We start from the raw sequence: 15,842 nt of genomic DNA, 5'->3' as shown, positions 1-15,842 counted from the left end.
AAAAATTGCAACAGCTATTTCAGTTTCATATATCTAATAACTGTTGGACACAGTAATGTTTCTGCCTTGAAATGAGGTTTATTGCGCTAACAGAAAATGTGCAATCTGCATTCAAACAAAATTTGACAGGTGCATAAGTATGAGCACCTCAGCAGAAAAGTGACATTAATATTTAGTAGATCCTCCTTTTGCAAAAATAACAGCCTCTAGTCGCTTCCTGTAGCTTTTAATGAGTTCCTGGATCCCGGATGAAGGTATTTTTTGACCTTTCCTCTTTACAAAACAATTCCAGTTCAGTTAAGTTTGATGGTCGCCGAGCATGGACAGCTCTCTTCAAATGATCCCACAGATGTTCAATGATATTCAGGTCTGGGGACTGGGATGGCCATTCCAGAACAGTGTAATTGTTCCTCTGCATGAATGCCTGAGTAGATTTGGAGCGGTGTTTTGGATCATTGTCTTGCTGAAAGATCCATCCCCTGCGTAACTTCAACTTTGTCACTGATTCATGAACATTATTGTCAAGAATCTGCTGATACTGAGAGGAATCCATGCGTCCCTCAACTTTAACAGGATTCCCGGTGTCGGCATTGGCCACAGCCCCAAAGCATGATGGAACCTCCACCAAATTTTACTGTGGGTAGCAAGTGTTTTTCTTGGAATGCTGTGTTTTTTGGCCGCCATGCATAACGCCTTTTTGTATGACCAAACAATTCAATCTTGGTTTCATCAGTCCACAGGACCTTCTTCCAAAAAGAAATTGGCTTCTCCAAATGTGCTTTTGCATACTTCAGCCGACTGTTTGTGGCGTGCTTGCAGAAACGGCTTCTTTCGCATCACTCTCCCATACAGCTTCTTCTTGTGCAAAGTGCATTGTATAGTTGACCAATGCACAGTGACAGCATCTGCAGCAAGTTGATGCTGCAGCTCTCTGGAGGTGGTCTGAGGATTGTCCTTGACTGATCTCACCATTCTTCTTCTCTGCCTTTCTGATGTTTTTCTTGGCCTGCCACTTCTGGCCTTAACAAGAACTGTACCTGTGTTCTTCCATTTCCTTACTATGTTCCTCACAGTGGAAATTGACAGGTTAAATCTCTGAGACAGCTTTTTGTATCCTTCCCCTGAACAACTATGTTGAATAATCTTTGTTTTCAGATCATTAGACAGTTGTTTTGAGGAGCCCATGATGCCACTCTTCAGAGGAGATTCAAAAAGGAGAACAACTTGCAAGTGGCCACTTTAAGTAGCTTTTCTCATGATTGCATACAACTGGCTATGAAGTTCAAGGCTCAATGAGGTTAGAAAACAAAAACAAAATGCTTAAGGAAGTCAGTAAAAAGTAGGTAGGAGTATTTAAAAAAAGAAAATGATAAGGGTGTCCATACTTATGCACCTGTCAAATTTTGTTTGAATGCAGATTGCACATTTTCTGTTAGTACAATAAACCACATTTCAAGGCAGAAACATTACTGTGTCCAACAGTTATTAGATATATGAAACTGAAATAGCTGTTGCCAAAAAACAATTTTTATAAAACAGTAAGCTTAAGATTAAGAGGGGTGCCCAAACTTTTTCATATAACTGTATATATGTGTCTCACTGATATACAGTGGGGCAAAAAAGTATTTAGTCAGTCAGCAATAGTGCAAGTTCCACCACTTAAAAAGACGAGAGGCGTCTGTAATTTACATCATAGGTAGACCTCAACTATGGGAGACAAACTGAGAAAAAAAAATCCAGAAAATCACATTGTCTGTTTTTTTAACATTTTATTTGCATTTTATGGTGGAAAATAAGTATTTGGTCAGAAACAAACAATCAAGATTTCTGGCTCTCACAGACCTGTAATAATAATAATAATAATAATAATAATTTTTATTTATATAGCGCCAACATATTCCGCAGCGCTTTACAAATTATAGAGGGGACTTGTACATACAATAGACATTACAGCATAACAGAAATACAGTTCAAAACAGATACCAAGAGGAGTGAGGGCCCTGCTCGTAAGCTTACAAACTATGAGGAAAAGGGGAGACACGAGAGGTGGATGGTAACAATTGCTATAGTTATTCGGACCAGCCATAGTGTAAGGCTTGGGTGTTCATGTAAAGCTGCATGAACCAGTTAATTATTTTTTTTTTTTTTTTTTTAATATAGGCCACACAGGGATCGTTAGGTTAATGCATTGAGGCGGTAGGCCAGTCTGAACAAATGAGTTTTTAGGGCACGCTTAAAACTGTGGGGATTGGGGATTAATCGTATTATCCTAGGTAGTGCATTCCAAAGAATCGGCGCAGCACGTGTAAAGTCTTGGAGACGGGAGTGGGAGGTTCTGATTATTGAGGATGCTAACCTGAGGTCATCAGCGGAGCGGAGGGCACGGGTAGGGTGGTAGACCTGTAACTTCTTCTTAAAGAGTCACCTCTTTCCTCCACTCATTACCTGTAGTAATGGCACCTGTTTAAACTTGTTATCAGTATAAAAAGACACCTGTGCACACCCTCAAACAGTCTGACTCCAAACTCCACTACGGTGAAGACCAAAGAGCTGTCAAAGGACACCAGAAACAAAATTGTAGCCCTGCACTAGGCTGGGAAGACTGAATCTGCAATAGCCAACCAGCTTGGAGTGAAGAAATCAACAGTGGGAGCAATAATTAGAAAATGGAAGACATACAAGACCACTGATAATCTCCCTCGATCTGGGGCTCCACGCAAAATCCCACCCCGTGGGGTCAGAATGATCACAAGAACAGTGAGCAAAAATCCCAGAACCACGCGGGGGGACCTAGTGAATGAACTGCAGAGAGCTGGGACCAATGTAACAAGGCCTACCATAAGTAACACACTACGCCACCATGGACTCAGATCCTGCAGTGCCAGACGTGTCCCACTGCTTAAGCCAGTACATGTCCGGACCCGTCTGAAGTTTGCTAGAGAGCATTTGGATGATCCAGAGGAGTTTTGGGAGAATGTCCTATGGTCTGATGAAACCAAACTGGAACTGTTTGGTAGAAACACAACTTGTCGTGTTTGGAGGAAAAAGAATACTGAGTTGCATCCATCAAACACCATACCTACTGTAAAGCATGGTGGTGGAAACATCATGCTTTGGGGCTGTTTCTCTGATGCTCATGAGAATATAATTTTACCTCTATACAAGTCACTAGTTTGACCACACTTAGAATACTGTGCACAGTTCTGGTCTCCAGTGTATAAGAAAGACATAGCTGAACTAGAGCGGGTGCAGAGAAGAGCGACCAAGGTTATTAGAGGACTCGGGGGTCTGCAATACCAAGATAGGTTATTACACTTGGGGCTATTTAGTTTGGAAAAAACGAAGACTAAGGGGTGATCTTATGTTAATGTATAAATATATGAGGGGACAGTACAAAGACCTTTCTGATGATCTTTTTAATCATAGACCTGAGACAGGGACAAGGGAGCATCCTCTACGTCTGGAGGAAAGAAGGTTTAAGCATAATAACAGACGCGGATTCTTTACTGTAAGAGCAGTGAGACTATGGAACTCTCTGCCGTATGATGTTGTAATGAGTGATTCATTACTTACATTTAAGGGGGGATTGGATACCTTTCTTGAAAAGTATAATGTTACAGGCTATATATACTAGATTCCTTGATATGGCGTTGATCCAGGGAACTAGTCTGATTGCCGTATGTGGAGTCGGGAAGGAATTTTTTTCCCCAAAGTGGAGCTTACTATTTGCCACATGGGTTTTTTTTGCCTTCCTCTGGATCAACATGTTAGGGCATGTTAGGTTAGGCTATGCGTTGAACTAGATGGACGTAAAGTCTTCCTTCAACCTTAATAACTAGGTTACTATGTTAGGGTGACGCCGGCCTAAGGTTTACTGAAACTCTGCCTGTGGTGGTTTGATCTAAATCCTTGTGGCTTTTATTTTCTAGTGGTTTACGGCCCCTCATCTGATGACTCCCTGATATCTCAGTTTCATATAACCTTGAAAGCTGGCCACTTGAAGGTCTGGGTGAAAGTAGAGTTACTACATAGTGTAAATCACTCTATAAGACCAGAGAAACATGACTAAGACAGATGCCAAAACTGGGGTACCTGTACATGTACAGTGTGCTGATATCTGCATAATTGGGGATGCCCATGCAGTGTAGGTAATCTACCAGGGGTTCTCTGTCTTGGTGTTGCTTCTCGGATATTACAGACGGATGATATTTAAAAGCCTCTTGGTGATGATCTAATTAGACTGTATGAAGTTAATCTTCATATATACGTAATCAGAATATTTATGTAATCCTTATATGTAATTATTAACCTTTGTATGTTATTGTTAACATATACAAAAATGTACGCACTCACACTATTCAATCTTAATATTCCTTGAATTTTGTAGTTTGCAATGAAATTGCTTGGTATTGCAAGGATTAGACTTTTTTAAAGCCGTATCTGAACCTTAGTGTTAAAAACATGGCAAACACAATTGCCAAATTCTCCTGTAAATAATTCTGCAAAGAGGGAACCATCATACCATAAAAAATACGAGTGGATTTTCATGGGCACATCCAGTATGTGGGTTCCAAGGCCTAATGGGGTGCATATGACTATGCAGCAAGGCTGGCCTTGTCACCAATGTGTAAAACAAAGGTGTACAGAGTAAAACATGCATATTGTGAAGTGGATTTTCATGGGCCCATCAACTATGTGGGTTCAAAGGCTTATTGGGGTGCATATGAATTGGTAGAAGGGCAGGCCTTGAATTCAATGCACACTTTTTCAGGAGTCCCCCCTGGACATCTTATGACAGGGGTATTGTGGTGCGTCGTAATTCTTGGCAGCCCATCCACTCACAGCATAGGCTACAACATCTTAGCTGGCCCACTGTTTCATAATGGCCCTTTAAGAAAATTAATGCCACCTGATGCACCAGTAAAAATAGGCTCTGTGACTTTAAGAGACCCTCCTTTGTAAATGAAACAAGATGGGTCTGCGCATGTGTCACACACCACATGGCCAGCTAGGGGGGTTACATGTTACAATGACATTTCCCAGTGAATGCATTTGTAGTGGTTGAAAGCAATGTTAAAGTTGAAACGCTGTTCAAAAAAAAAAAACGCTGTCTGAACTAAGCCTAAGAGGGAGAGGAAATTTTCGGTCTGGGGTTAAATATTTGGCCTTACAGGCAAGTCATTAACCTACAAAGGATGTACCTTGACATATTTCCCAGCAAAACCCGTTTTGGTTTTGCTTTAATGTGTCTTTTGTGGCACTGGAAAAAATGGCATGAATCTTGGAAAAAATGATTAAAGCTGTGAACTAGGAGTCAGGAATGCTTCCAGGGGTGATCCCCATGATGTTCCTGTGTCATTTCAGCAGTGTCTCCATCATATTCAGATGTTTTTAGACCTTAAAAGGACCCCCGGGGGATCGCGGTAAAAATACTCGGGTCTCCCATAGACTTACCTTGGGTTCGTTGTTCTGGCCGAGTACCCGAGTATTCCAATCTGCTCGACCCAAGCAACGAGCACCCGAGCATTTTAGTGCTCGCCCATCACTATTCAGAAATTAATATTTTGTGGAATAACCATGATTTTTAATCACAGCTTTCATGCATCTTGACATGATTTCCACCTGTCTTTTATACTGCTTCTGGCGCAAAGATGTAAGCAGTTCTTCTTTGCTTGATGGCTTGTGACTATCCATCATCCTCTTGATTACATTCCAGAGGCTTCCAATGGGGTTCAGGTCTGGAGAATGGGCTGCCCATGAACGGGTTTTGATGTTGTGGTTTCTTAATTTTTGCCAGACCTGTATATATTACCCCAATTGCCACTGCACAAAAGCAATCAGGAAGAGCCGAGTCGATGCTCAAGAATTAGCGCTTGTAATAGATGCTCCATTTCTCGTGCGGCTGAGGACTAGTCTTATTAGTGTTGGTAGGGGCCAATATCCATGGACCTTCACAGCTTTTTAATATCAGCCCTTAGCTGTCTGTTTTGCCTTAGCTGGTTATTAAAAATTGTGGGGACCCCAATTAATTATTTGGGTGAGTCCACCCATTTTTTAATAACCAGCAAAGAAAAAGCAGACAGCTGTTCACTGATTAATAGGCTGTAAAGGTAAATGTTTATTGGACCCTTCCCAGCATAATGAGACCAGCTCACAGCCAATGTGGTCTCGAACTTTCGTGCTGTAAAATGGGGGTAGTAAGAGGTAAAGGTGAAAAATGGAACAAAAAGGGGGTAAGCAGGACAATAGCCCTGAAAACAAATGTGGATAGTAAGATCACTTAAAATAACAGAGAATAAAAAGCAATAATAATTTTGAAAAAAGAGGCGTAGGTCCAAATGTAGGAGGAGGTGTAGTAGGTGGATGAGCTTGAGGCGAATGTGGCGATGAAGGTGGAAGAGGCAGGGGACGAGGTATCCAACAGTTTTTTTTTTTTTTTTTTTTGGGGGGGGGGGGGTTCTTATATTTTTTTTTTTTTTAGGGACAGCACTTAAAAGAACATAGTATAAAATAAAAAAGAACAACGTAGATACAGTAGTCAGGTGTCCTAGTGGAGGAGGAGGTGGTGTAGGTGGATCAGCAATAGGTGGACATTGCAGTGTAGGTGGAAGAGGCTGGCCTGATGGTATCCAACATTATTTTTGTGGATTTTACTTCTCTTCCTTTTTGGTAAGGCTCCAAAATAAAACAAATGGCAAATAGAATATAACAATGTCTGGGTGCAGATGGTACATTTGTCTGGTCAGCCAAAGGTACAGACAAGTCCTGTGGACTCCACTCCTGGTTTCTTTTAATGAATGCGAGAGTTCCCACGTTGGCTTTGGACAGGTGGATGCGCCTATGTGTGATTATATCCCCTGCTTTGATAAACACACGTTCCAACATTACACTTGCCACGGGGCATGCCAGCACTTCCAAGTCAAAAAGTACAAGCCTAGGCCATGTGTCCAGTTTGGATACCAAGAAGTTAAATGGGCAGACCCATCACTTAGCACATGCAGACTTGTGGACATGGACTCTTCCACCATGTTGTTATAATGCTGGCACCTGGTTGTATAGACCGTATCAGATGGTGGTGCTGGATGCTGTGGCATGCTGATGAATTTTTTTTCACATTTTAGCCAAGCTAACCCTTCCATCCGAGGTGGTGCTCCAGCTGCGTTGGTGACTTCCTCCTCCTCTGCCTTGTGTTTCTTCTGTCAGGTGGGAATGCCGTCAGTAGTGCCCCTACCAGCATGTGCTTGTATTCACACATTTTGCCATCCCGCTCCAGTGACAGAAGTAATAATTGTACTTTGCCTTTACTGGGTGGCCACCCTGCTGGATCCCTTCTGCAATCAGTAGGGGTATGATCTGGGCAACTCTGCAGTCGTTGCGCAGGCACAGCAGACTGTATTGGCTCATCCCGCCCTCTCTGTGTTGGAGTCCCTCAGGGCTCTGTCCTGGGCCCCTACTTTTTTCCATCTATACCCTTGGCCTAGGACAACTCAAAGTCCCATGGCTTCCAGTATCACCTGTATGCTGATGACACTCAGATCTACCTCTCTCGCCCAGATGTCACCTCTCTGCTGTCCAGAATCCCGAAGTGTCGATAAGTCATATCCTCCTTCACCTAAAACTCAATGTAGACAATACCAAACTCATCATCATTCCTCCATCTCGCGTTTCCCCCTTACCTGATCTATCTGTTATGGTAAACGGCTCTCTCCTGCACCTGAAGTCCGCTGCCTCGGGGTAACTCTCGACTCTGCCCTGTCCTTCAAACCGCACGTCCAAACTCTTGCCAACTCCTGTCGCCTCCAACTCAAACATAATGCCAGAATCGGTCCCTTCCTCTGCCCTCAATCTACTAAAACGTTTGTGCATGCCCTCATCATCGACCGCCTCAATTACTGCAACATCCTCCTCTGTGGCCTCCCCGCTAACTCTCTTGCACCACTCCAGTCTGTCCTCAACTCTGCTGCCCGGCTAATCCACCTCTCTCCTCCCCTCTGCAAATCCCTACACTGGCTCCCAATTCCCCAACGAATCCAGTTCAAACTACACAGTGATCTACAAAGCCATCCACAACCTGTCCCCTCCCTATATCTCTGAACTAATCTCCCAATATCTTCCCTCACGTAATCTTCGATCCTACCAAGACCTCCTACTCTCCACACTTATTCATGCCTCACACAACCGCCTCCAAGATTTCTCCCCAATATCCCCCATCCTCTGGAATTCTGTGCCCCAACACGTCCGATTATCCACCACCCTCGGATCCGTTAGATGGTACCTGAAAACCCATCTCTTCAAGAAAGCCTACAGCCTGCAATAACCATTCTGCCGCCTCACCATCGCCAGAGCTGCTGCACCCCCGACCTTCTGTCTCTTCCTCATTATCCCATAGAATGTAAGACTGCAAGGACAGGATCCTCTCCCCTCTGTACCATAGTAACATAGTTAGTGAGGCCGAAAAAAAGACATTTGTCCATCCAGTTCAGCCTATATTCCATCATAATAAATCCCCAGATCTACGTCCTTCTACAGAACCTAATAATTGTATGATACAATATTGTTCTGCTCCAGGAAGACATCCAGGCCTCTCTTGAACCCCTCGACTGAGTTCGCCATCACCACCTCCTCAGGCAAGCATTTCCAGATTCTCACTGCCCTAACAGTAAAGAATCCTCTTCTATGTTGGTGGAAAATCCTTCTCTCCTTCCAGACGCAAAGAATGCCCCCTTGTGCCCGTCACCTTCCTTGGTATAAACAGATCCTCAGCGGGATATTTGTATTGTCCCCTTATATACTTATACATGGTTATTAGATCGCCCCTCAGTCGTCTTTTTTCTAGACTAAATAATCCTAATTTTGCTAATCTATCTGGGTATTGTAGTTCTCCCATCCCCTTTATTAATTTTGTTGCCCTACTTTGTACTCTCTCTAGTTCCATTATATCCTTCCTGAGCACCAGTGACCAAAACTGGACACAGTACTCCATGTGCGGTCTAACTAGGGATTTGTACAGAGGCAGTATAATGCTCTCATCATGTGTATCCAGACCTCTTTTAATGCACCCCATGATCCTGTTTGCCTTGGCAGCTGCTGCCTGGCACTGGCTGCTCCAGGTAAGTTTATCATTAACTAGGATCCCCAAGTCCTTCTCCCTGTCAGATTTACCCAGTGGTTTCCCGTTCAGTGTGTAATGGTGATATTGATTCCTTCTTCCCATGTGCATAACCTTACATTTATCATTGTTAAACTTCATCTGCCACCTTTCAGCCCAAGTTTCCAACTTATCCAGAATACTATCTTCTCTTGTATTAACTGCTTTACATAGTTTTGTATCATCTGCAAATATTGATATTTTACTGTGTAAACCTTCTACCAGATCTTTAATGAATATGTTGAAGAGAACAGGTCCCAATACTGACCCCTGCGGTACCCCACTGGTCACAGCGACCCAGTTAGAGACTATACCATTTATAACCACCCTCTGCTTTCTATCACTAAGCCAGTTACTAACCCATTTACACACATTTTCCCCCAGACCAAGAATTCTCATTTTGTGCACCAACCTCTTGGGCGGCACGGTATCAAACGCTTTGGAAAAATCGAGATATACCATGTCCAATGACTCACCGTGGTCCAGCCTATAGCTTACCTCTTCATAAAAACGGATTAGATTGGTTTGACAGGACCGGTCTGTCATTGTAAATTTGTTCACTGTAAATGATATCTATAACCCGGTATGTAACCCCTTTCTCATGTACAGCACCATGAAATTAATGATGCTATATAAATAATAATAATTCATGCCAGGCTGCCCAGAGGCAAAGACAAACTGTCCTCTGTGGGAGGTGTATGGTTTATGTCCTCCCTGCCATGCTCCAGTGATGCCCGTGAGCTACTTTGAGTGCCACCCTGTTGTGTTCACGACATGGTGAAGTGTTGGTCCACAGAACTACGCGCCCGTGCGTGCTGCAGCTGAAACTCCAGTATTGCTTCTGCTCGCACAGCCTCTACAGCGTATTCAAATTTTGAGTTCCACCTTGTTGATATGTCACATATGAGGCGCTGAGCGAGAAGGCAGAAGTGACGCTGCAGTGCAGACCGTCGAGCAGCTGCAGGGTGTGAACGCCATAATCGTGCACAGACGACCTCTCACATATGGGTAATTTTTAAGGAAGATCTGCACCACTAAACTTGACACATGTGCCAGGCAAGGGATGTGGTCAAACCAGCTAGGCCTAGAGCTGCTACCAGATTTGGCCCGTTATTGCACACCACCAGGTCTGGATTTAGGTCCAGCGGTACCAACCACTCATCAGTCTTGTTTATTCCTTGTCCACAGCTCTTGCGCAGTATGGAACTTGTCCCCCAAAATGATGAGTTTGAGAACAGCCTACTGTCTTTTCCCCCTGGCTGTGTTGAAGTTGCTGGTGCAAGTCTTACTGCTAGGTGATGGAGTAAGCGGAGTAGGAGGCCACATGGGCAGAGCAATGTCCAACAATAGATGTAGGACATGCGCTAGAACGCATTCCTCCTCTGTCCCAGCTGCCACATTTATCCAGTGTGCAGATAGGGAGATGTAACGTCTCTGCCCATGGTTACTGGTCCACGTATTGGTAGTTATCTGGACCTTGCCACTGATGGCGTTGCACAGTGCACACCTGCTTTTGGTTGCAACTAGAGTTGAGCGAACATGATCGGCTCCCTCCTTAGTCGGCAAGCTTATAGCACTTGCCGACTAGTTGCATAGGGAACCCGGCTTCCTGGATCGTGCCGGATGATCAGCTGTCTGCCGCCGCAGCTGCATGTGCCGCGGCTGTGTGACAGGCACATCACATGCATGGAGAGCCTATTTGTTGGGCTAGTGTCGCTGGATCATCACGTTGGATACCATAACCCCACAGGGATTAAATGAAAACATTTAATGAAAACATTAGCTTTTCATCATTCTTGTAATCGTGTGTGTCTATTCTGGGGTTGCCCTGGCTGTACATGGTGTTTTTACTATAGCCATTGATCATCTGTCCTTGGAGTCTTTGTTTTTAATTTTATTTTAACTCTGTGTGTTTTTTCACTTGTTTTATCAGTGTACGCTATACTGGATCCCAGATTCTTCAATTTTCAATCTTGCTATATCCCTATTGTGATTGGTACTCCTGTGGACAGTGAATGACTTGGAGACCTGGATACTTAATCTGCATCATCATTGAAACCAGCAGTATACTGTGGACAATTGGATTAGTGCTATCATCTCTCTATATTAAATGGACCACAATATTGTATTATATTTATATGTTGTGGGATTCATGTCTCTATAGCTTATCATTATGTTTATATATCTATTTATTTGGCATTTATACTACTACTGCTGCCCACATTAGAGATGGCCGCTTTTTCATTTCCGCCCTTTATGTGTCTCTCTTTGGGCGCCGTGCAGTATGGTATAGGCGTTGTCATGGGAACTCTTTTCCCTACACTCATTGCGGCCTGGTTACTTCCTGCCGCGGGTAGCGCATGCGCGCTGATGCCCCCTCCGCCTCTTCTCCACATAGGCGTCTATTACATGCGGTGAGTGTATACGTTGCCATGGGAACTTTGTCCCAACACTCACCGCTCCCTGACGCCGGACGGGATGATTGGCTAGGGTGGGCTCCGTCCCCATGCGCTCGTTAGACGTGGCTGGAGCTAACCTTACTCTATGCAGGTGATTGGTTCCTGCTTTCACATGGGGATATTTAAACCTTGAATCTTGCACATTTACATATTCTCCCCTGAAGAAGCAGCGGCGAAACGCGCGTTGGGATATCTGTGCGGTGGGTGTCCGGCGTCCATGTGTAAGACATGCTCTGATATATATGCATTACTTGCACTTTATCTCTGGACTCATGGGAACATGGTAATTTTGCCACATGGCATATATTATAGTACATTGGTTCCTGTGATCTGTGGCGTTTGTTTTGCCCATTCATTTTAGTTATTTCTGGCTACTCTTTTTTGTATATGCACGTAAAATTGTGTTACCCAGCTTATAATACATGGTCGCTGGGTATATACCGTATATACTGGTGAGTGCCTCCCTTTATGTGGTTTGCCTACCCCTGCCAGTTTGCACTATCGTTCATTAGACCTATCCAGTAAATTTTTTTGTATTGTATTGTATGCACCTCTTTTTGTGTCTAGCCTGTATTTTGTAGCATTAATAAAAGTATTTGATGGTTACTTCCTTGACATTAGTGATTATTTTCTTTACATATAAATATATTTTGTTATATTTTGGAATTTAAAAGCTCTTGGTTTCTTTATGTATATCTTATGATTATATTGAGTTTTTCCTTGGAAATATGGTCATTTTATATCATCAGTTCTGGAATGTTATTATAATGTGTAAACTCAGCCTGATACAGATCCACCTGCGTTACCCTCCACTAATGTCACCCCGCGCTTAAGAATTATAGAAATGAAAAGTCAACTCACAGCTGTCAAACTATTTTATTACAAGTCAAATAGTTAGAAATCAAAGAAAATGATAATTACTTACGGGTAATTTGATTTTCCAGAACCATGACAGCGCCGCACGTGAGAGATGGCATCCGCCCCCAGGAACAGGAAACCTGTAGCAGAGATATAAGAATGGGGCGGCCCCTCTCTCCTCAGTTTGTTTCAGAGTATGGAAGATGACCGCTTTGTTAGTACACAGTTATGTATCATATTTACATTTGTATAGTCTTTCGTTAGCTTTTGTCTACACACATGTTCTGCATATATACATTTACTTATATACAATAAGTTTTTTTTTTTTTGTGAATCACACAACCATCACCAAGATAGGGCGGGAATTAATGCGGCGCTGTCATGGTTCTGGAAAATCAAATTACCCGTAAGTAATTATCATTTTTCCCTTCACCATGACAGCGCCGCACGTGAGAGGAAGAAATAGAAGATTCCTAGGGTGGGACGACAGCAGACAACACCTTTCTCCCAAAAGACAAGTCTGATTGACCTAAGTCTAACCTATAATGTCGGAAGAAGGTAGAGGGTGATGACCATACTGCCGCTTTACAAATCTGTTCTATCGAAGCGTTAGCCCTTTCCGCCCAGGAAGTGGCTATAGCACGCGTGGAGTGAGCCGTAACACCCTGTGGGGGAACTTGACCAGAAAAAGAATACGAAAGTGAAATAGCCGTACGCAACCACCGTGCAATAGTTGCCTTTGAGGCCTTTTTTCCCCTGTTTGTCCCCTGAAAGGTGACAAAAAGGGCCGATGACTGACGCCAAGATTTTGTGGCCTCTAAGTATTGAAGGAGGCAGCGTCTGACATCGAAACAATGGAAGGTTTTCTCCCCCTGGGATTTTGGTTGGGAACAAAAAGAGGGCAGAATAATTTCCTGGTCTCTATGAAATTTAGAATTGACCTTCGGAAGAAAGGCAGGGTCGGTTTTAATAACTACTTTGTCATCATGGAAAGTAGTGTAAGGAGGGTTCACCGACATAGCTTGTAACTCACAAGTACGGCGGGCAGACGTTAAGGCAACTAGGAGAACCGTTTTTAGAGTCAAGGATTTTATTGATATAGAATCAAGAGGTTCAAAGGGGGAAACGGTTAGAGCCTTTAAAACTAAATTCAAATCCCAGGGAGCTACCTTAGGTATTAATTTTGATGGTCTGGAAGTAAAGGAGGCTCGAATGAACCTATAGACCCAAGGGTGGTCAGCAAGTTTATGATCAAACAGTGCACCAAGGGCAGAGACTTGCACCTTTAAGGTGTTAGTAGACAGACCTTTTTCCAACCCTTTTTGGAGAAATTCAAGAATTTCTTTTACCGGGACCTGTTGACCAGAGTTAGACAACTGTCACCCCGAGAAATCTAGGAATTTTTGCCAGATTTTCTGGTATTTGTCTGAGGTGACCTTTTTCCTGCTAGCAAGCAATGTGGTCACCAAAGGGCTTGAGAATCCTTTTGCTAACAGAAGTCCCCTTTCAAGTTCCAGGCGGTGAGATGCAACCTGTGAACTTGGGGATGTTGAACTGGCCCTTGGTATAGGAGATCCGGGGCATCCGGAAAGATCCACGGGTCCGAGATAGACATGCGCCTGAGCCATGTGAACCATGCTCTTTTCGGCCAAAAGGGAGCTATGAGGATCACTCGTGCTTTGTCTTCCCGAATTTTCCTGAGGACTGTCGGGATTAATGGTATTGGGGGGAATGCGTATGCTAGATGGAAGTTCCACCGATATAGGAACGCGTCTACCCCCTCCGGGTGTTCTCTTGGGTTCAGAGAATAGAACCTCTTCACCTTCCGATTTTGTTTTGTGGCGAACAGGTCTATGTCTGGAACGCCCCAGCTGGCACATATTTTCCCAAATACTCGCTGGTTCAGGGACCACTCCCCCTAATGTAACGTGTGACGGCTTAAGTAGTCGGCTACTTGATTCTCTGATCCTTTCAAGTATGTTCCGGTTAGTGAAAGAAGGTTGTTTTTGGCCCATATAAAAAGTTCTTTGGCCTCTGCCATAAGGGATGTTGATCTTGTGCCCCCTTGGCGGTTTATATAAGCTATCGTTGTGTTGTTGTCGGACAACACTACCACATGTCTTCCTAGAATCCTTTTCCCTATATGAAGAAGTGCTAGTCTCACCGCAGACAATTCTTTTAGATTGGAGGACGCTGTTGTCATTGGGCTTCCCCATTGACCCTGTAGGACCTGATCTCCTAAGTGTGCCCCCCAACCCCACGGACTCGCATCGGTAGTAATGACTACTGGATCTCGTACTGACCATGGCACTGCGTTGGTTAGATTTTCTGTTTTCAGCCACCACTCTAGTGAGTTTTGAACCTTTGGTGATAGAAGAATCTTCCGATTCAGATTGTATGGATTTCTTTCTTGTTCGGCTAGAATCTGCCATTGTAACTCTCGTGTGTGGCTTTGTGCCCATCGCGTTGCTGGAATTGTTGCCGTTAGGACCCCTAAGAGTCACATTGCATTCCTCAGAGAGATAGTCTGTTGTAGTTGGAATGACTGTACTCTCTGTTGAATAGATTGAACTTTCCTCTGTGGGAGGACACACTCCTGCTTGACTGAATCTAACACGATTCCGAGGAATTCTTGAGTTTGAGTTGGGACAAGCCTTGATTTTTTCAGGTTTATCATCCATCCTAAACTGGTCAGCACCTCCAGTACTCTTGCAGCCGCTTTTTCGCAACTTTCTTTGTTTTTTGCTATTATCAAAAAATCGTCCAAATAGGGTACCAACATTATGTCTTCTTTTCTGACGAAAGATGCTACTTCGGAAATAATTTTTGTGAATATACGGGGCGCTATGGCTACCCCAAAAGGAAGACATTGATATTGTAGATGGACAGGGGTTTTCCCCAGATTTACCACTAATCTTAGATATTGTTGGTGTTGGACAGCGATTGGCACATGGTAGTAAGCGTCTGTAAGATCGATCACCACCATGTAACAGTTTGGGTCGAGTACTTTTACTGCAGTCTTTTCCATCTTGAATTTGTCTATTTGAATGTAATGGTTTAGGGCTTTTAGGTTGAATATTACTCTCAGCGAGCCGTCTGGTTTTGGTGTTAGAAATAAAGTGCTGTAGAACCCTTTCCCTATCTCTTGATGGGGTACTTCTACTAACACCTCTTTTTGCATGAGGAGATAAATTTCTCTTTCTAATATGGCCTGATTTTTTCCCGCCACCTGGGTCATTTTTACACGATTTGGTGGGAGGTTGGAGAACTTGAACCTCAGACCCTCTGACAACAAATTTGTTATCCATTGAGAAGCCGGCAGCGCTGCCCAGTGATGGACAAACCGCCGGAGTCTTCCCCCCACCGGAATGCTGGCG

At 43.6% G+C, this 15,842-nt stretch overlaps 1 long non-coding RNA gene across 1 annotated transcript in view; it reads left to right on the top strand.

Moving 5' to 3' along the window:
- LOC138662885 (uncharacterized) overlaps window positions 1-12,213 on the top strand; it is a 29,759-nt gene extending 17,546 nt beyond the window's left edge. Inside the window, exon 2 of the long non-coding RNA XR_011318085.1 lies at window positions 11,082-12,213. This is a non-coding gene — a long non-coding RNA (uncharacterized lncRNA). The remainder of the gene's footprint in view (window positions 1-11,081) is intronic.
- The last annotated feature ends 3,629 nt before the right edge of the window (window positions 12,214-15,842 follow it).

Source organism: Ranitomeya imitator, chromosome 2 (assembly GCF_032444005.1).
Source record: "Ranitomeya imitator isolate aRanImi1 chromosome 2, aRanImi1.pri, whole genome shotgun sequence".
NCBI lineage: Eukaryota > Metazoa > Chordata > Amphibia > Anura > Dendrobatidae > Ranitomeya > Ranitomeya imitator.
This window is presented reverse-complemented; position numbering and strand designations above follow the sequence as displayed.